The sequence below is a fragment of the Phalangium opilio genome, unplaced genomic scaffold, assembly GCF_054372755.1.
Source record: "Phalangium opilio isolate 3A_F unplaced genomic scaffold, DU_Popi_V2 ptg000352l_1, whole genome shotgun sequence".
NCBI lineage: Eukaryota > Metazoa > Arthropoda > Arachnida > Opiliones > Phalangiidae > Phalangium > Phalangium opilio.
This window is the reverse complement of record NW_028324228.1, coordinates 8,590,972-8,616,050: the sequence shown is the minus strand read 5'-3', so window position 1 is coordinate 8,616,050 and position 25,079 is coordinate 8,590,972. Positions and strand designations below refer to the sequence as shown.

General features: G+C 45.5%; 18 non-coding genes across 18 annotated transcripts; all 18 read left to right on the top strand.

Moving 5' to 3' along the window:
* The first annotated feature begins 2,448 nt into the window (after window positions 1-2,448).
* TRNAN-GUU (transfer RNA asparagine (anticodon GUU)) lies at window positions 2,449-2,521 on the top strand. The gene has a single exon. It is a non-coding gene; the product is annotated as a tRNA-Asn (tRNA).
* A 3,008-nt stretch (window positions 2,522-5,529) lies between these two features.
* Window positions 5,530-5,602, top strand: TRNAN-GUU (transfer RNA asparagine (anticodon GUU)). Its single transcript has one exon. It is a non-coding gene; the product is annotated as a tRNA-Asn (tRNA).
* Window positions 5,603-8,168: 2,566 nt separating this feature from the next.
* Window positions 8,169-8,241, top strand: TRNAN-GUU (transfer RNA asparagine (anticodon GUU)). The gene has a single exon. It is a non-coding gene; the product is annotated as a tRNA-Asn (tRNA).
* Window positions 8,242-9,418: 1,177 nt separating this feature from the next.
* TRNAN-GUU (transfer RNA asparagine (anticodon GUU)) lies at window positions 9,419-9,491 on the top strand. The gene has a single exon. It is a non-coding gene; the product is annotated as a tRNA-Asn (tRNA).
* A 74-nt stretch (window positions 9,492-9,565) lies between these two features.
* Window positions 9,566-9,638, top strand: TRNAN-GUU (transfer RNA asparagine (anticodon GUU)). The gene has a single exon. It is a non-coding gene; the product is annotated as a tRNA-Asn (tRNA).
* A 661-nt stretch (window positions 9,639-10,299) lies between these two features.
* On the top strand, window positions 10,300-10,372 carry TRNAN-GUU (transfer RNA asparagine (anticodon GUU)). Its single transcript has one exon. It is a non-coding gene; the product is annotated as a tRNA-Asn (tRNA).
* A 7,261-nt stretch (window positions 10,373-17,633) lies between these two features.
* Window positions 17,634-17,706, top strand: TRNAN-GUU (transfer RNA asparagine (anticodon GUU)). Its single transcript has one exon. It is a non-coding gene; the product is annotated as a tRNA-Asn (tRNA).
* A 1,245-nt stretch (window positions 17,707-18,951) lies between these two features.
* On the top strand, window positions 18,952-19,024 carry TRNAN-GUU (transfer RNA asparagine (anticodon GUU)). The gene has a single exon. It is a non-coding gene; the product is annotated as a tRNA-Asn (tRNA).
* A 660-nt stretch (window positions 19,025-19,684) lies between these two features.
* On the top strand, window positions 19,685-19,757 carry TRNAN-GUU (transfer RNA asparagine (anticodon GUU)). The gene has a single exon. It is a non-coding gene; the product is annotated as a tRNA-Asn (tRNA).
* A 955-nt stretch (window positions 19,758-20,712) lies between these two features.
* Window positions 20,713-20,785, top strand: TRNAN-GUU (transfer RNA asparagine (anticodon GUU)). Its single transcript has one exon. It is a non-coding gene; the product is annotated as a tRNA-Asn (tRNA).
* A 513-nt stretch (window positions 20,786-21,298) lies between these two features.
* Window positions 21,299-21,371, top strand: TRNAN-GUU (transfer RNA asparagine (anticodon GUU)). Its single transcript has one exon. It is a non-coding gene; the product is annotated as a tRNA-Asn (tRNA).
* Window positions 21,372-21,445: 74 nt separating this feature from the next.
* TRNAN-GUU (transfer RNA asparagine (anticodon GUU)) lies at window positions 21,446-21,518 on the top strand. Its single transcript has one exon. It is a non-coding gene; the product is annotated as a tRNA-Asn (tRNA).
* Window positions 21,519-22,180: 662 nt separating this feature from the next.
* Window positions 22,181-22,253, top strand: TRNAN-GUU (transfer RNA asparagine (anticodon GUU)). Its single transcript has one exon. It is a non-coding gene; the product is annotated as a tRNA-Asn (tRNA).
* A 74-nt stretch (window positions 22,254-22,327) lies between these two features.
* On the top strand, window positions 22,328-22,400 carry TRNAN-GUU (transfer RNA asparagine (anticodon GUU)). The gene has a single exon. It is a non-coding gene; the product is annotated as a tRNA-Asn (tRNA).
* A 955-nt stretch (window positions 22,401-23,355) lies between these two features.
* Window positions 23,356-23,428, top strand: TRNAN-GUU (transfer RNA asparagine (anticodon GUU)). Its single transcript has one exon. It is a non-coding gene; the product is annotated as a tRNA-Asn (tRNA).
* A 367-nt stretch (window positions 23,429-23,795) lies between these two features.
* Window positions 23,796-23,868, top strand: TRNAN-GUU (transfer RNA asparagine (anticodon GUU)). Its single transcript has one exon. It is a non-coding gene; the product is annotated as a tRNA-Asn (tRNA).
* Window positions 23,869-24,382: 514 nt separating this feature from the next.
* TRNAN-GUU (transfer RNA asparagine (anticodon GUU)) lies at window positions 24,383-24,455 on the top strand. The gene has a single exon. It is a non-coding gene; the product is annotated as a tRNA-Asn (tRNA).
* A 367-nt stretch (window positions 24,456-24,822) lies between these two features.
* TRNAN-GUU (transfer RNA asparagine (anticodon GUU)) lies at window positions 24,823-24,895 on the top strand. The gene has a single exon. It is a non-coding gene; the product is annotated as a tRNA-Asn (tRNA).
* The last annotated feature ends 184 nt before the right edge of the window (window positions 24,896-25,079 follow it).

The following is a 25,079-nucleotide window of genomic DNA, read 5'->3' as shown; positions in this document are numbered from 1 at the left end:
TTTGCTTGAATTAAAGCAAAAAGTAAAAAAATAATGGTTTCAGTGATTATATTTGAAAATAGTGAAAAAACTCTCAAAATGTGGTTCTCTGGTCGAGAAACGTCGATTTTGAAAATGTTATTAAAAATCGAGGTACATTTTTATTTATTGATCAATCGAGATGAAATCACTTTTAATGAGAATGCTATAGGTAAATAAGCATAATTCGGTCAAAAATTTGTCCAGAAAAAAATGCATTCAAAAGTGTACCGAAAAAATCGCATGTTTTTTGTCTTCAAGATACAAACTCCGTGACAACGATTTCTTATTGAAAATTGAATTTGAACAGTTTTTTGAATGAATATCGTTACATTTGCTTGAATTAAAGCAAAAAGTACAAAAATAATGGTTTCATTGGTTATATTTGAAAATAGTGAAAAAAAACCTCAAAATGTGCTTTTCTGGTCGAGAAACGTCGATTTTGAAAATGGTACTAATAATCGAGGTACACTTTTATTTATTGATCAATCGAGATGAAATCACTTTTAATGAGTATTTTATAAGAATTTAAGCTAAATTCGGTCAAAAATTTGTCCAGAAAAAAATGCATTCAAAAGTGTACCGAAAAAATCGCATGTTTTTTTTCTTCAAGATACAAAATCCGTGACAACGATTTCTTATTGAAAATGAATTTGAACAGTTTTTTGAATGAATATCGTTACATTTGCATGAATTAAAACAAAAAGTACAAAAACTATGGTTTCAGTGATTATATTTGAAAATAGTGAAAAAATTCTCAAAATGTGCTTCTCTGGTCGAGAAACGTCGATTTTGAAAATGTTATTAAAAATCGAGGTACATTTTTATTTATTGATCAATCGAGATGAAATCACTTTTAATGAGTATTTTATAAGTAATTAAGCTGAATTCGGTCAAAAATTTGTCCAGAAAAAAATGCATTAAAAAGTGTACCGAAAAAATCGCATGTTTTTTTTCTTCAAGATTCAAAATCCGTGAACACGATTTCTTATTGAAAATTGAATTATAACAGTTTTTTGAATAAATGTCGTTATATTTGCTTGGATTAAAGCAAAAAGTACAAAAATAATGGTTTCAGTGATTATATTTGAAAATAGTGAAAAAATTCTCAAAATGTGCTTCTCTGGTCGAGAAACGTCGATTTTGAAAATGTTATTAAAAATCGAGGTACATTTTTATTTATTGATCAATCGAGATGAAATCACTTTTAATGAGTATTTTATAGTTAAATAAGCTGAATTGGGTCATAAATATGTCCAGAAAATAATGCATTAAAAAGTGTCGAAAAAATCGCATGTTTTTTTCTTCAAGATACAAAATCCGTGACAACGATTTCTTATTGAAAATTGAATTGGAACAGTTTTTTGAATGAATAACGTTACATTTGCTTGGATTAAAGCAAAAACTACAAAAATAATGGTTTCAGTGATTATATTTGAAAATAGTGAAAAAATTCTCAAAATGAGCTTCTCTGGTCGAGAAACGTCGATTTTGAAAATGTTATTAAAAATCGAGGTACATTTTTATTTATTGATCAATCGAGATGAAATCACTTTTAATGAGTATTTTATAGGTAATTAAGCTGAATTCGGTCAAAAACTTGTCTAGAAAAAAATGCATTAAAAAGTGTACCGAAAAAATCGCATGTTTTTTCTCTTCAAGATACAAAATCCGTGACAACGATTTCTTATTGAAAATTGAATTTGAACAGTTTTTTGAATGAATATCGTTACATTTGCTTGAATTAAAGCAAAAAGTACAAAAATAGTGGTTTCATTGGTTATATTTGAAAATAGTGAAAAAAACTCAAAATGGGCTTTTCTGGTCTAGAAACGTCGATTTTGAAATTGGTACTAATAATCGAGGTACATTTTTATTTATTGATCAATCGAGATGAAATTACTTTTAATGAGTATTTTATAAGTATTTAAGCTAAATTCGGTAAAAAGTCAAAGTTTTTCTACAATACCTGACGACTATTTAATTTTTGAGCTTCCGTGGCGCAATGGTTAGCGCGATCGGCTGTTAACCGAAAGGTTGGTGGTTCGAGCCCATTCGGGAGCGGTGTTGTGAGGTCTTAGATGTAACGTAAAATTCAGAGTTTTTTAAAAATAACTGACGAACATTTAATTTTTGGGCTTTCGTGGCGCAATGGTTAGCGCGTTTAGCTGTTATTCAAAAGGTTTGTGGTTCGAGCCCATCCGGGAGCGGTGTTGTGAAGTCTCAGATGTGACGTAAAAAGTCAAAGTTTTTCCACAATACCTGACGACCATTTAATTTTTGAGCTTCCGTGGCGCAATGGTTAGCGCGTTCGGCTGTTAACCGAAAGGTTGGTGGTTCGAGCCCATCCGGGAGCGGTGTTGTGAGGTCTCAGATGTGACGTAAAAAGTCAAAGTTTTTCCACAATACCTGACGAACATTTAATTTTGGGCTTCCGTGGCGCAATGGTTAGCGCGTTCGGCTGTTAACCGAAAGGTTGGTGGTTCGAGCCCACCCGGGAGCGGTGTTTTGAGATCTCACATGTAACGTAAAAATCCAAAGTTTTTCCACAATACCTGACGAACATTTAATCTTTGGGCTTCCGTTGCGCAATGGTTAACGCCGTCGGCTGTTAACCGAAAGGTTGGTGGTTCGAGCCCATTCAGGAGCGGTGTTGTGAGGTCTTAGATGTAACGTAAAATTCAGAGGTTTTTAAAAATAACTGACGAACATTTAATTTTTGGGCTTTCGTGGCGCAATGGTTAGAGCGTTCAGCTGTTATTCAAAAGGTTTGTGGTTCGAGCCCATCCGGGAGTGGTGTTGTGAAGTCTCAGATGTGACGTAAAAATCCAAAGTTTTTCCACAATACCTGACGAACATTTAATCTTTGGGCTTCCGTGGCGCAATGGTTAACGCCGTCGGCTGTTAACCGAAAGGTCGTTGGTTCGAGCCCTTCCGGGAGCGGTGTTGTGAGGTCTTAGATGTAACGTAAAATTCAGAGTTTTTTAAAAATAACTGACGAACATTTAATTTTTGGGCTTTCGTGGCGCAATGGTTAGCGCGTTTAGCTGTTATTCAAAAGGTTTGTGGTTCGAGCCCATCCGGGAGCGGTGTTGTGAAGTCTCAGATGTGACGTAAAAAGTCAAAGTTTTTCCACAATACCTGACGACCATTTAATTTTTGAGCTTCCGTGGCGCAATGGTTAGCGCGTTCGGCTGTTAACCGAAAGGTTGGTGGTTCGAGCCCATCCGGGAGCGGTGTTGTGAGGTCTCAGATGTGACGTAAAAAGTCAAAGTTTTTCCACAATACCTGACGAACATTTAATTTTGGGCTTCCGTGGCGCAATGGTTAGCGCGTTCGGCTGTTAACCGAAAGGTTGGTGGTTCGAGCCCACCCGGGTGCGGTGTTGTGAGATCTCACATGTAACGTAAAAATCCAAAGTTTTTCCACAATACCTGACGAGCATTTAATCTTTGGGCTTCCGTTGCGCAATGGTTAACGCCGTCGGCTGTTAACCGAAAGGTTGGTGGTTCGAGCCCATCCGGGAGCGGTGTTGTGAGGTCTTAGATGTAACGTAAAATTCAGAGTTTTTTAAAAATATCTGACGAACATTTAATTTTTGGGCTTCCGTGGCGCAATGGTTAGCGCGTTCAGCTGTTATTCAAAAGGTTTGTGGTTCGAGCCCATCCGGGAGCGGTGTTTTGAAGTCTCGGATGTGACGTAAAAAGTCAGAGTTTTTCCACAATACCTGACGACCATTTCATTTCTGAGCTTCCTTGGCTCGATGGTTAGCGCGTTCGGATGTTAACCAAAAGGTTGATGATTCGAGCCCACCCGGCTGCCGTGTTGTGAAGTCTCAAATGTAACGTAAAAAGCCAAAGTTTTTCCACAATACCTGACGACCGTTTAATTTTTGAGCTTCTGTGGCGCAATGGTTAGCGCGTTCGGCTGTTAACCGAAAGGTTGGTGGTTCGAGCCCACCCGGGAGCGGTGTTGTGAGATCTCAAACGTAATGTCAAATGCCAAAGTTTTTCCACAATACCTGACGAACATTTAATCTTTGAGCTTCCGTGGCGCAATGGTTAGCGCGTTCGGCTGTTAACCGAAAGGTTCGTGGTTCGAGCCCATCCGGGAGCGGTGTTGTGAGGTCTCAGATGTGACGTAAAAAGTCAAAGTTTTTCCACAATACCTGACGAACATTTAATTTTTGGGTTTCCGTGGCGCAATGGTTAGCGCATTCAGCTGTTATTCAAAAGGTTTGTGGTTCGAGCCCATCCGGGAGCGGTGTTTTGAAGTCTCGGATGTGACGTAAAAAGTCACGAGTTTTTCCACAATACCTGACGACCATTTCATTTCTGAGCTTCCTTGGCTCGAAGGTTAGCGCGTTCGGATGTTAACCAAAAGGTTGGTGGTTCGACCCCACCCGGCTGTCGTGTTGTGAAGTCTCAAATGTAACGTAAAAAGCCAAAGTTTTTCCACAATACCTGACGACCGTTTAATTTTTGAGCTTCCTTGGAGCAATGGTTAGCGCGTTCGGCTGTTAACCGAAAGGTTGGTGGTTCGAGCCCACCCGGGAGCGGTGTTGTGAGATCTCAAACGTAATGTCAAATGCCAAAGTTTTTCCACAATACCTGACGAACATTTACTCTTTGGGCTTCCGTGGCGCAATGGTTAGCGCGTTAGGCTGTTAACCGAAAGGTTGGTGGTTCGAGCCCACCCGGGAGCGGTGTTGTGAAATCTCACATGTAACGTAAAAATCCAAAGTTTTTCCACAATACCTGACGAACATTTTATCTTTGGGCTTCCGTTGCGCAATGGTTAACGCCGTCGGCTGTTAACCGAAAGGTTGGTGGTTCGAGCCCATCCGGGAGCGGTGTTGTGAGGTCTTAGATGTAACGTAAAATTCAGAGTTTTTTAAAAGTAACTGACGAACATTTAATTTTTAGCTTCCGTGGCGCAATGGTTAGCGCGTTCGGCTGTTAACCGAAAGGTTGGTGGTTCGAGCCCATCCGGGAGCGGTGTTGTGAGGTCTTAGATGTAACGTAAAATTCAGAGTTTTTTAAAAATACCTGACGAACATTTAATCTTTGGGCTTCTGTGGCGCAATGGTTAGCGCGTTCGGCTGTTAACAGAAAGGTTGGTGGTTCGAGCCCACCCGGGAGCGGTGTTGTGAAGTCTCAAATGTAACGTAAAAAGCCAGGGTTTTTCCACAATACCTGACGAACATTTAATCTTTGGGCTTCCGTGGCGCAATGGTTAGCGCGTTCGGCTGTTAACCGAAAGGTTGGTGGTTCGAGCCCACCCAGGAGCCGTGTTGTGAAATCTCAAATGTAACGTAAAAAGCCAAGGTTTTTCCACAATACCTGACGAACATTTAATCTTTGGGCTTCCGTGGCGCAATGGTTAGCGCGTTCGGCTGTTAACCGAAAGGTTGGTGGTTCGAGCCCACCCAGGAGCCGTGTTGTGAAGTCTCAAATGTAACGTAAAAAGCCAAGGTTTTTCCACAATACCTGACGAACATTTAATCTTTGGGCTTCCGTGGCGCAATGGTTAGCGCGTTCGGCTGTTAACCGAAAGGTTGGTGGTTCGAGCCCACCCGGGAGCGGTGTTTTGAGCTCTCACATGTAACGTAAAAAGCCAAAGTGTTTCCACAATACCCGACGACTATTTAATTTTTGGGCTTCCGTGGCGCAATGGTTAGCGCGTTCGGCTGTTAACCGAAAGGTTGGTGGTTCGAGCCCATCCGTGATCGGTGTTGTAAAGTCTCAGATGTGACGTAAAAATCCAAAGTTTTTCCACAATACCTGACGAACATTTAATCTTTGGGCTTCCGTGGCGCAATGGTTAACGCCGTCGGCTGTTAACCGAAAGGTTGTTGGTTCGAGCCCTTCCGGGAGCGGTGTTGTGAGGTCTTAGATGTAACGTAAAATTCAGAGTTTTTTAAAAATAACTGACGAACATTTAATTTTTGGGCTTTCGTGGCGCAATGGTTAGCGCGTTTAGCTGTTATTCAAAAGGTTTGTGGTTCGAGCCCATCCGGGAGCGGTGTTGTGAAGTCTCAGATGTGACGTAAAAAGTCAAAGTTTTTCCACAATACCTGACGACCATTTAATTTTTGAGCTTCCGTGGCGCAATGGTTAGCGCGTTCGGCTGTTAACCGAAAGGTTGGTGGTTCGAGCCCATCCGGGAGCGGTGTTTTGAGGTCTCAGATGTGACGTAAAAAGTCAAAGTTTTTCCACAATACCTGACGAACATTTAATTTTGGGCTTCCGTGGCGCAATGGTTAGCGCGTTCGGCTGTTAACCGAAAGGTTGGTGGTTCGAGCCCACCCGGGTGCGGTGTTGTGAGATCTCACATGTAACGTAAAAATCCAAAGTTTTTCCACAATACCTGACGAGCATTTAATCTATGGGCTTCCGTTGCGCAATGGTTAACGCCGTCGGCTGTTAACCGAAAGGTTGGTGGTTCGAGCCCATCCGGGAGCGGTGTTGTGAGGTCTTAGATGTAACGTAAAATTCAGAGTTTTTTAAAAATATCTGACGAACATTTAATTTTTGGGCTTCCGTGGCGCAATGGTTAGCGCGTTCAGCTGTTATTCAAAAGGTTTGTGGTTCGAGCCCATCCGGGAGCGGTGTTTTGAAGTCTCGGATGTGACGTAAAAAGTCAGAGTTTTTCCACAATACCTGACGACCATTTCATTTCTGAGCTTCCTTGGCTCGAAGGTTAGCGCGTTCGGATGTTAACCAAAAGGTTGGTGGTTCGACCCCACCCGGCTGCCGTGTTGTGAAGTCTCAAATGTAACGTAAAAAGCCAAAGTTTTTCCACAATACCAGACGACCGTTTAATTTTTGAGCTTCCTTGGAGCAATGGTTAGCGCGTTCGGCTGTTAACCGAAAGGTTGGTGGTTCGAGCCCACCCGGGAGCGGTGTTGTGAGATCTCAAACGTAATGTCAAATGCCAAAGTTTTTCCACAATACCTGACGAACATTTACTCTTTGGGCTTCCGTGGCGCAATGGTTAGCGCGTTAGGCTGTTAACCGAAAGGTTGGTGGTTCGAGCCCACCCGGGAGCGGTGTTGTGAAATCTCACATGTAACGTAAAAATCCAAAGTTTTTCCACAATACCTGACGAACATTTTATCTTTGGGCTTCCGTTGCGCAATGGTTAACGCCGTCGGCTGTTAACCGAAAGGTTGGTGGTTCGAGCCCATCCGGGAGCGGTGTTGTGAGGTCTTAGATGTAACGTAAAATTCAGAGTTTTTTAAAAGTAACTGACGAACATTTAATTTTTAGCTTCCGTGGTGCAATGGTTAGCGCGTTCGGCTGTTAACCGAAAGGTTGGTGGTTCGAGCCCATCCGGGAGCGGTGTTGTGAGGTCTTAGATGTAACGTAAAATTCAGAGTTTTTTAAAAATACCTGACGAACATTTAATCTTTGGGCTTCTGTGGCGCAATGGTTAGCGCGTTCGGCTGTTAACAGAAAGGTTGGTGGTTCGAGCCCACCCGGGAGCGGTGTTGTGAAGTCTCAAATGTAACGTATAAAGCCAAGGTTTTTCCACAATACCTGACGAACATTTAATCTTTGGGCTTCCGTGGCGCAATGGTTAGCGCGTTCGGCTGTTAACCGAAAGGTTGGTGGTTCGAGCCCACCCAGGAGCCGTGTTGTGAAATCTCAAATGTAACGTAAAAAGCCAAGGTTTTTCCACAATACCTGACGAACATTTAATCTTTGGGCTTCCGTGGCGCAATGGTTAGCGCGTTCGGCTGTTAACCGAAAGGTTGGTGGTTCGAGCCCACCCAGGAGCCGTGTTGTGAGCTCTCACATGTAACGTAAAAAGCCAAAGTGTTTCCACAATACCCGACGACTATTTAATTTTTGGGCTTCCGTGGCGCAATGGTTAGCGCGTTCGGCTGTTAACCGAAAGGTTGGTGGTTCGAGCCCATCCGTGAGCGGTGTTGTGAGGTGTTAGATGTAACGTAAAATTCAGAGTTTTTTAAAAATAACTGACGAACATTTAATTTTTGGGCTTCCGTGGCGCAATGGTTAGAGCGTTCAGCTGTTATTCAAAAGGTTTGTGGTTCGAGCCCATCCGGGAGCGGTGTTGTGAAGTCTCAGATGTGACGTAAAAAGTCAAAGTTTTTCCACAATACCTGACGAACATTTAATCTTTGGGCTTCCGTGGCGCAATGGTTAGCGCGTTCGGCTGTTAACCGAAAGGTTGGTGGTTCGAGCCCACCCGGGAGCGGTGTTGTGAGATCTCACATGTAACGTAAAAATCCAAAGTTTTTCCACAATACCTGACGAGCATTTAATCTTCGGGCTTCCGTTGCGCAATGGTTAACGCCGTCGGCTGTTAACCGAAAGGTTGGTGGTTCGAGCCCATCCGGGAGGGGTGTTGTGAGGTCTTAGATGTAACGTAAAATTCAGAGTTTTTTAAAAATATCTGACGAACATTTAATTTTTGGGCTTCCGTGGCGCAATGGTTAGCGCGTTCAGCTGTTATTCAAAAGGTTTGTGGTTCGAGCCCATCCGGGAGTGGTGTTTTGAAGTCTCACATGTAACGTAAAAAGCCAAAGTGTTTCCACAATACCCGACGACCATTTAATTTTTGGGCTTCCGTGGCGCAATGGTTAGCGCGTTCGGCTGTTAAAGGGTATGGGAATTTACAATTTCATATCATATTTTAGCACGAAAGTGGTATTATATTACACTTTCAAGTCTCTACTTTCAAAATATAAAGTTTTTAATATAATTGAACCAAAGTTTCTATTTTTAAAATCCATTGGAAAATCACGAAAACTCAGCTTCGATATATAAATCATTTTGTCTTGTCAGCTTGTTCGGTTGGTTTATGACATCACACGGGCAAACCTATTCGAGCGAGCGCGAGCGCTACCCGTCTCGTGCTCTGTCTATGCTTTGATAGCGGAGAGAGTGGCACCATCTCGCGTGCGTGACGTCAGAAACAAGAAAACGTAGCCTTTCTTAAAAACTTTTAAAAAGTGGATTTTAAATAATTTCATATGAAGCATTTTCAAACGCATATTGCCAAATAACTAGAAATCGGAGAATTAAACGCTTGATATTTTTGAATTCACAGTAATTAATTCTATCTTTTGCTATATAAATCAGAGGTTTTTCAAACGAAGCTTCTCATACCCTTTAACCGAAAGGTTGGTGGTTCGAGCCCACCCAGGAGCCGTGTTGTGAAGTCTCAAATGTAACGTAAAAAGCCAAGGTTTTTCCACAATACCTGACGAACATTTAATCTTTGGGCTTCCGTGGCGCAATGGTTAGCAGGTTCGGCTGTTAACCGAAAGGTTGGTGTTTCGAGCCCACCCGGGAGCGATGTTGTGAGCTCTCACATGTAACGTAAAAAGCCAAAGTGTTTCCACAATACCCGACGAACATTTAATCTTTGGGCTTCCGTGGCGCAATGGTTAGCGCGTTCGGCTGTTAACCGAAAGGTTGGTGGTTCGAGCCCACCCGGGAGCGGTGTTGTGAGATCTCACATGTAACGTAAAAATCCAAAGTGTTTCCACAATACCCGACGAACATTTAATCTTTGGGCTTCCGTGGCGCAATGGTTAGCGCGTTCGGCTGTTAACCGAAAGGTTGGTGGTTCGAGCCCACCCGGGAGCGGTGTTGTGAGATCTCACATGTAACGTAAAAATCCAAAGTTTTTCCACAATACCTGACGAGCATTTAATCTTTGGGCTTCCGTTGCGCAATGGTTAACGCCGTCGGCTGTTAACCGAAAGGTTGGTGGTTCGAGCCCATCCGGGAGCGGTGTTGTAAGGTCGTAGATGTAACGTATAATTCAGAGTTTTTTAAAAATATCTGACGAAAATTTAATTTTTGGGCTTCCGTGGCGCAATGGTTAGCGCGTTCAGCTGTTATTCAAAAGGTTTGTGGTTCGAGCCCATCCGGGAGCGATGTTTTGAAGTCTCGGATGTGACGTAAAAAGTCAGAGTTTTTCCACAATACCTGACGACCATATCATTTCTGAGCTTCCTTGGCTCGAAGGTTAGCGCGTTCGGATGTTAACCAAAAGGTTGATGGTTCGAGCCCACCCGGCTGCCGTGTTGTGAAGTCTCAAATGTAACGTAAAGAGCCTAAGTTTTTCCACAATACCTGACGACCGTTTAATTTTTGAGCTTCCGTGGCGCAATGGTTAGCGCGTTCAGCTGTTAACCGAAAGGTTGGTGGTTCGAGCCCACCCGGGAGCGGTGTTGTGAGATCTCAAACGTAATGTCAAATGCCAAAGTTTTTCCACAATACCTGACGAACATTTAATCTTTGGGCTTCCGTGGCGCAATGGTTAGCGCGTTCGGCTGTTAACCGAAAGGTTGGTGGTTCGAGCCCACCCGGGAGCGGTGTTGTGAAATCTCATATGTAACGTAAAAATCCAAAGTTTTTCCACAATACCTGACGAACATTTTATCTTTGGGCTTCCGTTGCGCAATGGTTAACGCCGTCGGCTGTTAACCGAAAGGTTGGTGGTTCGAGCTCACCCAGGAGCCGTGTTGTGAAGTCTCAAATGTAACGTAAAAAGCCAAGGTTTTTCCACAATACCTGACGAACATTTAATCTTTGGGCTTCCGTGGCGCAATGGTTAGCGCGTTCGGCTGTTAACCGAAAGGTTGGTGGTTCGAGCCCACCCAGGAGCCGTGTTGTGAAGTCTCAAATGTAACGTAAAAAGCCAAGGTTTTTCCACAATACCTGACGAACATTTAATCTTTGGGCTTCCGTGGCGCAATGGTTAGCGCGTTCAGCTGTTAACCGAAAGGTTGGAGGTTCGAGCCCACCCGGGAGCGGTGTTGTGAGCTCTCACATGTAACTTAAAAAGCCAAAGTGTTTCCACAATACCCGACGACCATTTAATTTTTGGGCTTCCGTGGCGCAATGGTTAGCGCGTTCGGCTGTTAACCGAAAGGTTGGTGGTTCGAGCCCATCCGTGAGCGGTGTTGTGAGGTCTTAGATGTAACGTAAAATTCAGAGTTTTTTAAAAATAACTGACGAACATTTAATTTTTGGGCTTCCGTGGCGCAATGGTTAGAGCGTTCAGCTGTTATTCAAAAGGTTTGTGGTTCGAGCCCATCCGGGAGCGGTGTTGTGAAGTCTCAGATGTGACGTAAAAAGTCAAAGTTTTTCCACAATACCTGACGAACATTTAATCTTTGGGCTTCCGTGGCGCAATGGTTAGCGCGTTCGGCTGTTAACCGAAAGGTTGGTGGTTCGAGCCCACCCAGGAGCCGTGTTGTGAAGTCTCAAATGTAACGTAAAAAGCCAAGGTTTTTCCACAATACCTGACGAACATTTAATCTTTGGGCTTCCGTGGCGCAATGGTTAGCGCGTTCAGCTGTTAACCGAAAGGTTGGTGGTTCGAGCCCACCCGGGAGCGGTGTTGTGAGCTCTCACATGTAACGTAAAAAGCCAAAGTGTTTCCACAATACCCGACGACCATTTAATTTTTGGGCTTCCGTGGCGCAATGGTTAGCGCGTTCGGCTGTTAACCGAAAGGTTGGTGGTTCGAGCCCATCCGTGAGCGGTGTTGTGAGGTCTTAGATGTAACGTAAAATTCAGAGTTTTTTAAAAATAACTGACGAACATTTAATTTTTGGGCTTCCGTGGCGCAATGGTTAGAGCGTTCAGCTGTTATTCAAAAGGTTTAAGGTTCGAGCCCATCCGGGAGCGGTGTTGTGAAATCTCAAACGTAATGTCAAATGCCAAAGTTTTTCCACAATACCTGACGAACATTTTATCTTTGGGCTTCCGTTGCGCAATGGTTAACGCCGTCGGCTTTTAACCGAAAGGTTGGTGGTTCGAGCTCACCCAGGAGCCGTGTTGTGAAGTCTCAAATGTAACGTAAAAAGCCAAGGTTTTTCCACAATACCTGACGAACATTTAATCTTTGGGCTTCCGTGGCGCAATGGTTAGCGCGTTCGGCTGTTAACCGAAAGGTTGGTGGTTCGAGCCCACCCAGGAGCCGTGTTGTGAAGTCTCAAATGTAACGTAAAAAGCCAAGGTTTTTCCACAATACCTGATGAACATTTAATCTTTGGGCTTCCGTGGCGCAATGGTTAGCGCGTTCGGCTGTTAACCGAAAGGTTGGTGGTTCGAGCCCACCCAGGAGCCGTGTTGTGAAATCTCATATGTAACGTAAAAATCCAAAGTTTTTCCACAATACCTGACGAGCATTTAATCTTTGGGCTTCCGTTGCGCAATGGTTAACGCCGTCGGCTGTTAACCGAAAGGTTGGTGGTTCGAGCGCATCCGGGAGCGGTGTTGTGAGGTCTTAGATGTAACGTAAAATTCAGAGTTTTTTAAAAATACCTGACGAACATTTAGTCTTTGGGCTTCTGTGGCGCAATGGTTAGCGCGTTCGGCTGTTAACAGAAAGGTTGGTGGTTCGAGCCCACCCGGGAGCGGTGTTGTGAGCTCTCACATGTAACGTAAAAAGCCAAAGTGTTTCCACAATACCCGACGACCATTTAATTTTTGGGCTTCCGTGGCGCAATGGTTAGCGCGTTCAGCTGTTATTCAAAAGGTTTGTGGTTCGAGCCCATCCGGGAGCGGTGCTTTGAAGTCTCGGATGTGACGTAAAAAGTCAGAGTTTTTCCACAATACCTGACGACCATTTCATTTCTGAGCTTCCTTGGCTCGAAGGTTAGCGCGTTCGGCTGTTAACCGAAAGGTTGGTGGTTCGAGCCCACCCGGGAGCGGTGTTGCGAGATCTCACATGTAACGTAAAAATCCAAAGTTTTTCCACAATACCTGACGAACATTTAATCTTTGGGCTTCCGTTGCGCATTGTTAACGCCGTCGGCTGTTAACCGAAAGGTTGGTGGTTCGAGCCCATCCGGGAGCGGTGTTGTGAGGTCATAGATGTAACGTAAAATTCAGAGTTTTTAAAAATATCTGACGAACATTTAATTTTTGGGCTTCCGTGGCGCAATGGTTAGCGCATTCAGCTGTTATTCAAAAGGTTTGTGGTTCGAGCCCATCCGGGAGCGGTGTTTTGAAGTCTCGGATGTGACGTAAAAAGTCAGAGTTTTTCCACAATACCTGACGACCATTTTATTTCTGAGCTTACTTGGCTCGAAGGTTAGCGCGTTCGGATGTTAACCGAAAGGTTGGTGGTTCGAGCCCACCCGGCTGCCGTCTTGTGAAGTCTCAAATGTAACGTAAAAAGCCAAAGTTTTTCCACAATACCTGACGACCGTTTAATTTTTGAGCTTCCGTGGCGCAATGGTTAGCGCGTTCGGCTGTTAACCGAAAGGTTGGTCGTTCGAGCCCACCCGGGAGCGGTGTTGTGAGATCTCAAACGTAATGTCAAATGCGAAAGTTTTTCCACAATACCTGACGAACATTTAATCTTTGGGCTTCCGTGGCGCAATGGTTAGCGCGTTCGGCTGTTAACTGAAAGGTTGGTGGTTCGAGACCATCCGGGAGCGGTGTTGTGAGGTCTCAGATGTGACGGAAAAAGTCAAAGTTTTTCCACAATACCTGACGACCATTTAATTTTTGAGCTTCCGTGGCGCAATGGTTAGCGCGTTCGGCTGTTAACCGAAAGGTTGGTGGTTCGAGCCCATCCGGGAGCGGTGTTTTGAGGTCTCAGATGTGACGTAAAAAGTCAAAGTTTTTCCACAATACCTGACGAACATTTAATCTTTGGGCTTCCGTTGCGCAATGGTTAACGCCGTCGGCTGTTAACCGAAAGGTTGGTGGTTCGAGCCCATCCGGGAGCAGTGTTGTGAGGTCATAGATGTAACGTAAAATTCAGAGTTTTTTAAAAATATCTGACGAACATTTAATTTTTGGGCTTCCGTGGCGCAATGGTTAGCGCATTCAGCTGTTATTCAAAAGGTTTGTGGTTCGAGCCCATCCGGGAGCGGTGTTTTGAAGTCTCGGATGTGACGTAAAAAGTCAGAGTTTTTCCACAATACCTGACGACCATTTCTTTTCTGAGCTTCCTTGGCTCGAAGGTTAGCGCGTTCGGATGTTAACCAAAAGGTTGGTGGTTCGAGCCCACCCGGCTGCCGTGTTGTGAAGTCTCAAATGTAACGTAAAAAGCCAAAGTTTTTCCACAATACCTGACGACCGTTTAATTTTTGAGCTTCCGTGGCGCAATGGTTAGCGCGTTCGGCTGTTAACCGAAAGGTTGGTGGTTCGAGCCCACCCGGGCGCGGTGTTGTGAGATCTCAAACGTAATGTCAAATGCCAAAGTTTTTCCACAATACCTGACGAACATTTAAGCTTTGGGCTTCCGTGGCGCAATGGTTAGCGCGTTCGGCTGTTAACCAAAAGGTTGGTGGTTCGAGCCCACCCGGGAGCGGTGTTGTGAAATCTCACATGTAAAGTATAAATCCAAAGTTTTTCCACAATACTTGACGAACATTTTATCTTTGGGCTTCCGTTGCGCAATGGTTAACGCCGTCGGCTGTTAACCGAAAGGTTGGTGGTTCGAGCCCATCCGGGAGCGGTGTTGTGAGGTCTTAGATGTAACGTAAAATTCAGAGTTTTTTAAAAATACCTGACGAACATTTAATCTTTGGGCTTCTGTGGCGCAATGGTTAGCGCGTTCGGCTGTTAACCAAAAGGTTGGTGGTTCGAGCCCACCCGGGAGCGGTGTTGTGAAATCTCACATGTAACGTAAAAATCCAAAGTTTTTCCACAATACCTGACGAACATTTCATCTTTGGGCTTCCGTTGCGCAATGGTTAACGCCGTCGGCTGTTAACCGAAAGGTTGGTGGTTCGAGCCCATCCGGGAGCGGTGTTGTGAGGTCTTAGATGTAACGTAAAATTCAGAGTTTTTTAAAAATAACTGACGAACATTTAATTTTTGGGCATCCGTGGCGCAATGGTTAGCGCGTTCGGCTGTTAACAGAAAGGTTGGTGGTTCGAGCCCACCCGGGAGCGGTGTTGTGAGCTCTCACATGTAACGTAAAAAGCCAAAGTGTTTCCACAATACCAGACGACCATTTAATTTTTGGGCTTCCGTGGCGCAATGGTTAGCGCGTTCAGCTGTTATTCAAAAGGTTTGTGGTTCGAGCCCATCCGGGAGCGGTGTTTTGAAGTCTCGGATGTGACGTAAAAAGTCAGAGTTTTTCCACAATACCTGACGACCATTTCATTTCTGAGCTTCCTTGGCTCGAAGGTTAGCGCGTTCGGCTGTTAACCGAAAGGTTGGTGGTTCGAGCCCACCCGGGAGCGGTGTTGTGAGATCTCACATGTAACGTAAAAATCCAAAGTTTTTCCACAATACCTGACGAACATTTAATCTTTGGGCTTCCGTTGCGCAATGGTTAACGCCGTCGGCTGTTAACCGAAAGGTTGGTGGTTCGAGCCCATCCGGGAGCGGTGTTGTGAGGTCTCAGATGTGACGGAAAAAGTCAAAGTTTTTCCACAATACCTGACGACCATTTAATTTTTGAGCTTCCGTGGCGCAATGGTTAGCGCGTTCGGCTGTTAACCGAAAGGTTGGTGGTTCGAGCCCATCCGGGAGCGGTGTTTTGAGGTCTCAGATGTGACGTAAAAAGTCAAAGTTTTTCCACAATACCTGACGAACATTTAATCTTTGGGCTTCCGTTGCGCAATGGTTAACGCCGTCGGCTGTTAACCGAAAGGTTGGTGGTTCGAGCCCATCCGGGAGCAGTGTTGTGAGGTCATAGATGTAACGTAAAATTCAGAGTTTTTTAAAAATATCTGACGAACATTTAATTTTTGGGCTTCCGTGGCGCAATGGTTAGCGCATTCAGCTGTTATTCAAAAGGTTTGTGGTTCGAGCCCATCCGGGAGCGGTGTTTTGAAGTCTCGGATGTGACGTAAAAAGTCAGAGTTTTTCCACAATACCTGACGACCATTTCTTTTCTGAGCTTCCTTGGCTCGAAGGTTAGCGCGTTCGGATGTTTACCAAAAGGTTGGTGGTTCGAGCCCACCCGGCTGCCGTGTTGTGAAGTCTCAAATGTAACGTAAAAAGCCAAAGTTTTTCCACAATACCTGACGACCGTTTAATTTTTGAGCTTCCGTGGCGCAATGGTTAGCGCGTTCGGCTGTTAACCGAAAGGTTGGTGGTTCGAGCCCACCCGGGCGCGGTGTTGTGAGATCTCAAACGTAATGTCAAATGCCAAAGTTTTTCCACAATACCTGACGAACATTTAAGCTTTGGGCTTCCGTGGCGCAATGGTTAGCGCGTTCGGCTGTTAACCAAAAGGTTGGTGGTTCGAGCCCACCCGGGAGCGGTGTTGTGAAATCTCACATGTAAAGTAAAAATCCAAAGTTTTTCCACAATACTTGACGAACATTTTATCTTTGGGCTTCCGTTGCGCAATGGTTAACGCCGTCGGCTGTTAACCGAAAGGTTGGTGGTTCGAGCCCATCCGGGAGCGGTGTTGTGAGGTCTTAGATGTAACGTAAAATTCAGAGTTTTTTAAAAATACCTGACGAACATTTAATCTTTGGGCTTCTGTGGCGCAATGGTTAGCGCGTTCGGCTGTTAACCAAAAGGTTGGTGGTTCGAGCCCACCCGGGAGCGGTGTTGTGAAATCTCACATGTAACGTAAAAATCCAAAGTTTTTCCACAATACCTGACGAACATTTCATCTTTGGGCTTCCGTTGCGCAATGGTTAACGCCGTCGGCTGTTAACCGAAAGGTTGGTGGTTCGAGCCCATCCGGGAGCGGTGTTGTGAGGTCTTAGATGTAACGTAAAATTCAGAGTTTTTTAAAAATAACTGACGAACATTTAATTTTTGGGCATCCGTGGCGCAATGGTTAGCGCGTTCGGCTGTTAACAGAAAGGTTGGTGGTTCGAGCCCACCCGGGAGCGGTGTTGTGAGCTCTCACATGTAACGTAAAAAGCCAAAGTGTTTCCACAATACCAGACGACCATTTAATTTTTGGGCTTCCGTGGCGCAATGGTTAGCGCGTTCAGCTGTTATTCAAAAGGTTTGTGGTTCGAGCCCATCCGGGAGCGGTGTTTTGAAGTCTCGGATGTGACGTAAAAAGTCAGAGTTTTTCCACAATACCTGACGAACATTTCATTTCTGAGCTTCCTTGGCTCGAAGGTTAGCGCGTTCGGCTGTTAACCGAAAGGTTGGTGGTTCGAGCCCACCCGGGAGCGGTGTTGTGAGATCTCACATGTAACGTAAAAATCCAAAGTTTTTCCACAATACCTGACGAACATTTAATCTTTGGGCTTCCGTTGCGCAATGGTTAACGCCGTCGGCTGTTAACCGAAAGGTTGGTGGTTCGAGCCCATCCGGGAGCGGTGTTGTGAGGTCATAGATGTAACGTAAAATTCAGAGTTTTAAAAATATCTGACGAACATTTAATTTTTGGGCTTCCGTGGCGCAATGGTTAGCGCATTCAGCTGTTATTCAAAAGGTTTGTGGTTCGAGCCCATCCGGGAGCGGTGTTTGAAGTCTCGGATGTGACGTAAAAAGTCAGAGTTTTTCCACAATACCTGACGACCATTTCATTTCTGAGCTTCCTTGGCTCGAAGGTTAGCGCGTTCGGATGTTAACCAAAAGGTTGGTGGTTCGAGCCCACCCGGCTGCCGTGTTGTGAAGTCTCAAATGTAACGTAAAAAGCCAAAGTTTTTCCACAATACCTGACGACCGTTTAATTTTTGAGCTTCCGTGGCGCAATGGTTAGCGCGTTCGGCTGTTAACCGAAAGGTTGGTGGTTCGAGCCCACCCGGGAGCGGTGTTGTGAGATCTCAAACGTAATGTCAAATGCCAAAGTTTTTCCACAATACCTGACGAACATTTAATCTTTGGGCTTCCGTGGCGCAATGGTTAGCGCGTTCGGCTGTTAACCAAAAGGTTGGTGGTTCGAGCCCACCCGGGAGCGGTGTTGTGAAATCTCACATGTAACGTAAAAATCCAAAGTTTTTCCACAATACCTGACGAACATTTTATCTTTGGGCTTCCGTTGCGCAATGGTTAACGCCGTCGGCTGTTAACCGAAAGGTTGGTGGTTCGAGCCCATCCGGGAGCGGTGTTGTGAGGTCTTAGATGTAATGTAAAATTCAGAGTTTTTTAAAAATAACTGACGAACATTTAATTTTTGGGCATCCGTGGCGCAATGGTTAGCGCGTTCGGCTGTTAACCGAAAGGTTGGTGGTTCGAGCCCATCCGGGAGCGGTGTTGTGAGCTCTCACATGTAACGTAAAAAGCCAAAGTGTTTCCACAATACCAGACGACCATTTAATTTTTGGGCTTCCGTGGCGCAATGGTTAGCGCGTTCAGCTGTTATTCAAAAGGTTTGTGGTTCGAGCCCATCCGGGAGCGGTGTTTTGAAGTCTCGGATGCGACGTAAAAAGTCAGAGTTTTTCCACAATACCTGACGACCATTTCATTTCTGAGCTTCCTTGGCTCGAAGGTTAGCGCGTTCGGCTGTTAACCGAAAGGTTGGTGGTTCGAGCCCACCCGGGAGCGGTGTTGTGAGATCTCACATGTAACGTAAAAATCCAAAGTTTTTCCACAATACCTGACGAACATTTAATCTTTGGGCTTCCGTTGCGCAATGGTTAACGCCGTCGGCTGTTAACCGAAAGGTTGGTGGTTCGAGCCCATCCGGGAGCGGTGTTGTGAGGTCATAGATGTAACGTAAAATTCAGAGTTTTAAAAATATCTGACGAACATTTAATTTTTGGGCTTCCGTGGCGCAATGGTTAGCGCATTCAGCTGTTATTCAAAAGGTTTGTGGTTCGAGCCCATCCGGGAGCGGTGTTTGAAGTCTCGGATGTGACGTAAAAAGTCAGAGTTTTTCCACAATACCTGACGACCATTTCATTTCTGAGCTTCCTTGGCTCGAAGGTTAGCGCGTTCGGATGTTAACCAAAAGGTTGGTGGTTCGAGCCCACCCGGCTGCCGTGTTGTGAAGTCTCAAATGTAACGTAAAAAGCCAAAGTTTTTCCACAATACCTGACGACCGTTTAATTTTTGAGCTTCCGTGGCGCAATGGTTAGCGCGTTCGGCTGTTAACCGAAAGGTTGGTGGTTCGAGCCCACCCGGGAGCGGTGTTGTGAGATCTCAAACGTAATGTCAAATGCCAAAGTTTTTCCACAATACCTGACGAACATTTAATCTTTGGGCTTCCGTGGCGCAATGGTTAGCGCGTTCAGCTGTTAACCAAAAGGTTGGTGGTTCGAGCCCACCCGGGAGCGGTGTTGTGAAATCTCACATGTAACGTAAAAATCCAAAGTTTTTCCACAATACCTGACGAACATTTTATCTTTGGGCTTCCGTTGCGCAATGGTTAACGCCGTCGGCTGTTAACCGAAAGGTTGGTGGTTCGAGCCCATCCGGGAGCGGTGTTGTGAGGTCTTAGATGTAATGTAAAATTCAGAGTTTTTTAAAAATAACTGACGAACATTTAATTTTTGGGCATCCGTGGCGCAATGGTTAGCGCGTTCGGCTGTTAACCGAAAGGTTGGTGGTTCGAGCCCATCCGGGAGCGGTGTTGTGAGGTCTTAGATGTAACGTAAAATTCAGAGTTTTTTAAAAATACCTGACGAACATTTAATCTTTGGGCTTCTGTGGCGCAATGGTTAGCGCGTTCGGCTGTTAACAGAAAGGTTGGTGGTTCGAGCCCACCCGGGAGCGGTGTTGTGAGCTCTCACATGTAACGTAAAAAGCCAAAGTGTTTCCACAATACCCGACTACCATTTAATTTTTGGGCTTCCGTGGCGCAATGGTTAGCGCGTTCGGCTGTTAACCGAAAGGTTGGTGGTTCGAGCCCACCCGGGAGCGGTGTTGTGAGATCTCACATGTAACGTAAAAATCCAAAGTTTTTCCACAATACCTGAGGAACATTTAATCTTTGGGCTTCCGTTGCGCAATGGTTAACGCCGTCGGCTGTTAACCGAAAGGTTGGTGGTTCGAGCCCATCCGGGAGCGGTGTCGTGAGGTCTTAGATGTAACGTAAAATTCAGAGTTTTTTAAAAATATCTGACGAACATTTAATTTTTGGGCTTCCGTGGCGCAATGGTTAGCGCGTTCAGCTGTTATTCGAAAGGTTTGTGGTTCGAGCCCATCCGGGAGCGGTGTTTTGAAGTCTCGGATGTGACGTAAAAAGTCAGAGTTTTTCCACAATACCTGACGACCATTTCATTTCTGAGCTTCCTTGGCTCGAAGGTTAGCGCGTTCGGATGTTAACCAAAAGGTTGGTGGTTCGAGCCCACCCGGCTGCCGTGTTGTGAAGTCTCAAATGTAACGTAAAAAGCCAAAGTTTTTCCACAATACCTGACGACCGTTTAATTTTTGAGCTTCCGTGGCGCAATGGTTAGCGCGTTCGGCTGTTAACCGAAAGGTTGGTGGTTCGAGCCCACCCGGGTGCGGTGTTGTGAGATCTCAAACGTAATGTCAAATGCCAAAGTTTTTCCACAATACCTGACGAACATTTAATCTTTGGGCTTCCGTGGCGCAATGGTTAGCGCGTTCGGCTGTTAACTGAAAGGTTGGTGGTTCGAGACCATCCGGGAGCGGTGTTGTGAGGTCTCAGATGTGACGTAAAAAGTCAAAGTTTTTCCACAATACCTGACGACCATTTAATTTTTGAGCTTCCGTGGCGCAATGGTTAGCGCGTTCGGCTGTTAACCGAAAGGTTGGTGGTTCGAGCCCATCCGGGAGCGGTGTTTTGAGGTCTCAGATGTGACGTAAAAAGTCAAAGTTTTTCCACAATACCTGACGAACATTTAATTTTTGGGCTTCCGTGGCGCAATGGTTAGCGCGTTCGGCTGTTAACCGAAAGGTTGGTGGTTCGAGCCCACCCGGGAGCGGTGTTGTGAGATCTCACATGTAACGTAAAAATCCAAAGTTTTTCCACAATACCTGACGAACATTTAATCTTTGGGCTTCCGTTGCGCAATGGTTAACGCCGTCGGCTGTTAACCGAAAGGTTGGTGGTTCGAGCCCATCCGGGAGCGGTGTTGTGAGGTCATAGATGTAACGTAAAATTCAGAGTTTTTTAAAAATATCTGACGAACATTTAATTTTTGGGCTTCCGTGGCGCAATGGTTAGCGCATTCAGCTGTTATTCAAAAGGTTTGTGGTTCGAGCCCATCCGGGAGCGGTGTTTGAAGTCTCGGATGTGACGTAAAAAGTCAGAGTTTTTCCACAATACCTGACGACCATTTCATTTCTGAGCTTCCTTGGCTCGAAGGTTAGCGCGTTCGGATGTTAACCAAAAGGTTGGTGGTTCGAGCCCACCCGGCTGCCGTGTTGTGAAGTCTCAAATGTAACGTAAAAAGCCAAAGTTTTTCCACAATACCTGACGACCGTTTAATTTTTGAGCTTCCGTGGCGCAATGGTTAGCGCGTTCGGCTGTTAACCGAAAGGTTGGTGGTTCGAGCCCACCCGGGAGCGGTGTTGTGAGCTCTCACATGTAACGTAAAAAGCCAAAGTGTTTCCACAATACCCGACGACCATTTAATTTTTGGGCTTCCGTGGCGCAATGGTTAGCGCGTTCGGCTGTTAACCGAAAGGTTGGTGGTTCGAGCCCACCCGGGAGCGGTGTTGTGAGATCTCACATGTAACGTAAAAATCCAAAGTTTTTCCACAATACCTGAGGAACATTTAATCTTTGGGCTTCCGTTGCGCAATGGTTAACGCCGTCGGCTGTTAACCGAAAGGTTGGTGGTTCGAGCCCATCCGGGAGCGGTGTTGTGAGGTCTTAGATGTAACGTAAAATTCAGAGTTTTTTAAAAATATCTGACGAACATTTAATTTTTGGGCTTCCGTGGCGCAATGGTTAGCGCGTTCAGCTGTTATTCGAAAGGTTTGTGGTTCGAGCCCATCCGGGAGCGGTGTTTTGAAGTCTCGGATGTGACGTAAAAAGTCAGAGTTTTTCCACAAATACCTGACGACCATTTCATTTCTGAGCTTCCTTGGCTCGAAGGTTAGCGCGTTCGGCTGTTAACCGAAAGGTTGGTGGTTCGAGCCCACCCGGGAGCGGTGTTGTGAGATCTCACATGTAACGTAAAAATCCAAAGTTTTTCCACAATACCTGACGAACATTTAATCTTTGGGCTTCCGTTGCGCAATGGTTAACGCCGTCGGCTGTTAACCGAAAGGTTGGTGGTTCGAGCCCACCCGGGAGCGGTGTTGTGAGATCTCAAACGTAATGTCGAATGCCAAAGTTTTTCCACAATACCTGACGAACATTTAATCTTTGGGCTTCCGTGGCGCAATGGTTAGCGCGTTCGGCTGTTAACCGAAAGGTTGGTGGTTCGAGCCCACCCGGGAGCGGTGTTGTGAGCTCTCACATGTAACGTAAAAAGCCAAAGTGTTTCCACAATACCCGACGACCATTTAATTTTTGGGCTTCCGTGGCGCAATGGTTAGCGCGTTCGGCTGTTAACCGAAAGGTTGGTGGTTCGAGCCCACCCGGGAGCGGTGTTGTGAGATCTCACATGTAACGTAAAAATCCAAAGTTTTTCCACAATACCTGAGGAACATTTAATCTTTGGGCTTCCGTTGCGCAATGGTTAACGCCGTCGGCTGTTAACCGAAAGGTTGGTGGTTCGAGCCCATCCGGGAGCGGTGTTGTGAGGTCTTAGATGTAACGTAAAATTCAGAGTTTTTTAAAAATATCTGACGAACATTTAATTTTTGGGCTTCCGTGGCGCAATGGTTAGCGCGTTCAGCTGTTATTCGAAAGGTTTGTGGTTCGAGCCCATCCGGGAGCGGTGTTTTGAAGTCTCGGATGTGACGTAAAAAGTCAGAGTTTTTCCACAAATACCTGACGACCATTTCATTTCTGAGCTTCCTTGGCTCGAAGGTTAGCGCGTTCGGCTGTTAACCGAAAGGTTGGTGGTTCGAGCCCACCCGGGAGCGGTGTTGTGAGATCTCACATGTAACGTAAAAATCCAAAGTTTTTCCACAATACCTGACGAACATTTAATCTTTGGGCTTCCGTTGCGCAATGGTTAACGCCGTCGGCTGTTAACCGAAAGGTTGGTGGTTCGAGCCCATCCGGGAGCGGTGTTGTGAGGTCTTAGATGTAACGTAAAATTCAGAGTTTTTTAAAAATATCTGACGAACATTTAATTTTTGGGCTTCCGTGGCGCAATGGTTAGCGCATTCAGCTGTTATTCAAAAGGTTTGTGGTTCGACCCCATCCGGGAGCGGTGTTTTGAAGTCTCGGATGTGACGTAAAAAGTCAGAGTTTTTCCACAATACCTGACGACCATTTCATTTCTGAGCTTCCTTGGCTCGAAGGTTAGCGCGTTCGGATGTTAACCAAAAGGTTGGTGGTTCGAGCCCACCCGGCTGCCGTGTTGTGAAGTCTCAAATGTAACGTAAAAAGCCAAAGTTTTTCCACAATACCTGACGACCGTTTAATTTTTGAGCTTCCGTGGCGCAATGGTTAGCGCGTTCGGCTGTTAACCGAAAGGTTGGTGGTTCGAGCCCACCCGGGAGCGGTGTTGTGAGATCTCAAACGTAATGTCAAATGCGAAAGTTTTTCCACAATACCTGACGAACATTTAATTTTTGGGCATCCGTGGCGCAATGGTTAGCGCGTTCGGCTGTTAACCGAAAGGTTGGTGGTTCGAGCCCATCCGGGAGCGGTGTTGTGAGGTCTTAGATGTAACGTAAAATTCATAGTTTTTTAAAAATACCTGACGAACATTTAATCTTTGGGCTTCTGTGGCGCAATGGTTAGCGCGTTCGGCTGTTAACAGAAAGGTTGGTGGTTCGAGCCCACCCGGGAGCGGTGTTGTGAGCTCTCACATGTAACGTAAAAAGCCAAAGTGTTTCCACAATACCCGACGACCATTTAATTTTTGGGCTTCCGTGGCGCAATGGTTAGCGCGTTCGGCTGTTAACCGAAAGGTTGGTGGTTCGAGCCCACCCGGGAGCGGTGTTGTGAGATCTCCCATGTAACGTAAAAATCCAAAGTTTTTCCACAATACCTGAGGAACATTTAATCTTTGGGCTTCCGTTGCGCAATGGTTAACGCCGTCGGCTGTTAACCGAAAGGTTGGTGGTTCGAGCCCATCCGGGAGCGGTGTTGTGAGGTCTTAGATGTAACGTAAAATTCAGAGTTTTTTAAAAATATCTGACGAACATTTAATTTTTGGGCTTCCGTGGCGCAATGGTTAGCGCATTCAGCTGTTATTCAAAAGGTTTGTGGTTCGACCCCATCCGGGAGCGGTGTTTTGAAGTCTCGGATGTGACGTAAAAAGTCAGAGTTTTTCCACAATACCTGACGACCATTTCATTTCTGAGCTTCCTTGGCTCGAAGGTTAGCGCGTTCGGATGTTAACCAAAAGGTTGGTGGTTCGAGCCCACCCGGCTGCCGTGTTGTGAAGTCTCAAATGTAACGTAAAAAGCCAAAGTTTTTCCACAATACCTGACGACCGTTTAATTTTTGAGCTTCCGTGGCGCAATGGTTAGCGCGTTCGGCTGTTAACCGAAAGGTTGGTGGTTCGAGCCCACCCGGGAGCGGTGTTGTGAGATCTCAAACGTAATGTCAAATGCGAAAGTTTTTCCACAATACCTGACGAACATTTAATTTTTGGGCATCCGTGGCGCAATGGTTAGCGCGTTCGGCTGTTAACCGAAAGGTTGGTGGTTCGAGCCCATCCGGGAGCGGTGTTGTGAGGTCTTAGATGTAACGTAAAATTCATAGTTTTTTAAAAATACCTGACGAACATTTAATCTTTGGGCTTCTGTGGCGCAATGGTTAGCGCGTTCGGCTGTTAACAGAAAGGTTGGTGGTTCGAGCCCACCCGGGAGCGGTGTTGTGAGCTCTCACATGTAACGTAAAAAGCCAAAGTGTTTCCACAATACCCGACGACCATTTAATTTTTGGGCTTCCGTGGCGCAATGGTTAGCGCGTTCGGCTGTTAACCGAAAGGTTGGTGGTTCGAGCCCACCCGGGAGCGGTGTTGTGAGATCTCCCATGTAACGTAAAAATCCAAAGTTTTTCCACAATACCTGAGGAACATTTAATCTTTGGGCTTCCGTTGCGCAATGGTTAACGCCGTCGGCTGTTAACCGAAAGGTTGGTGGTTCGAGCCCATCCGGGAGCGGTGTTGTGAGGTCTTAGATGTAACGTAAAATTCAGAG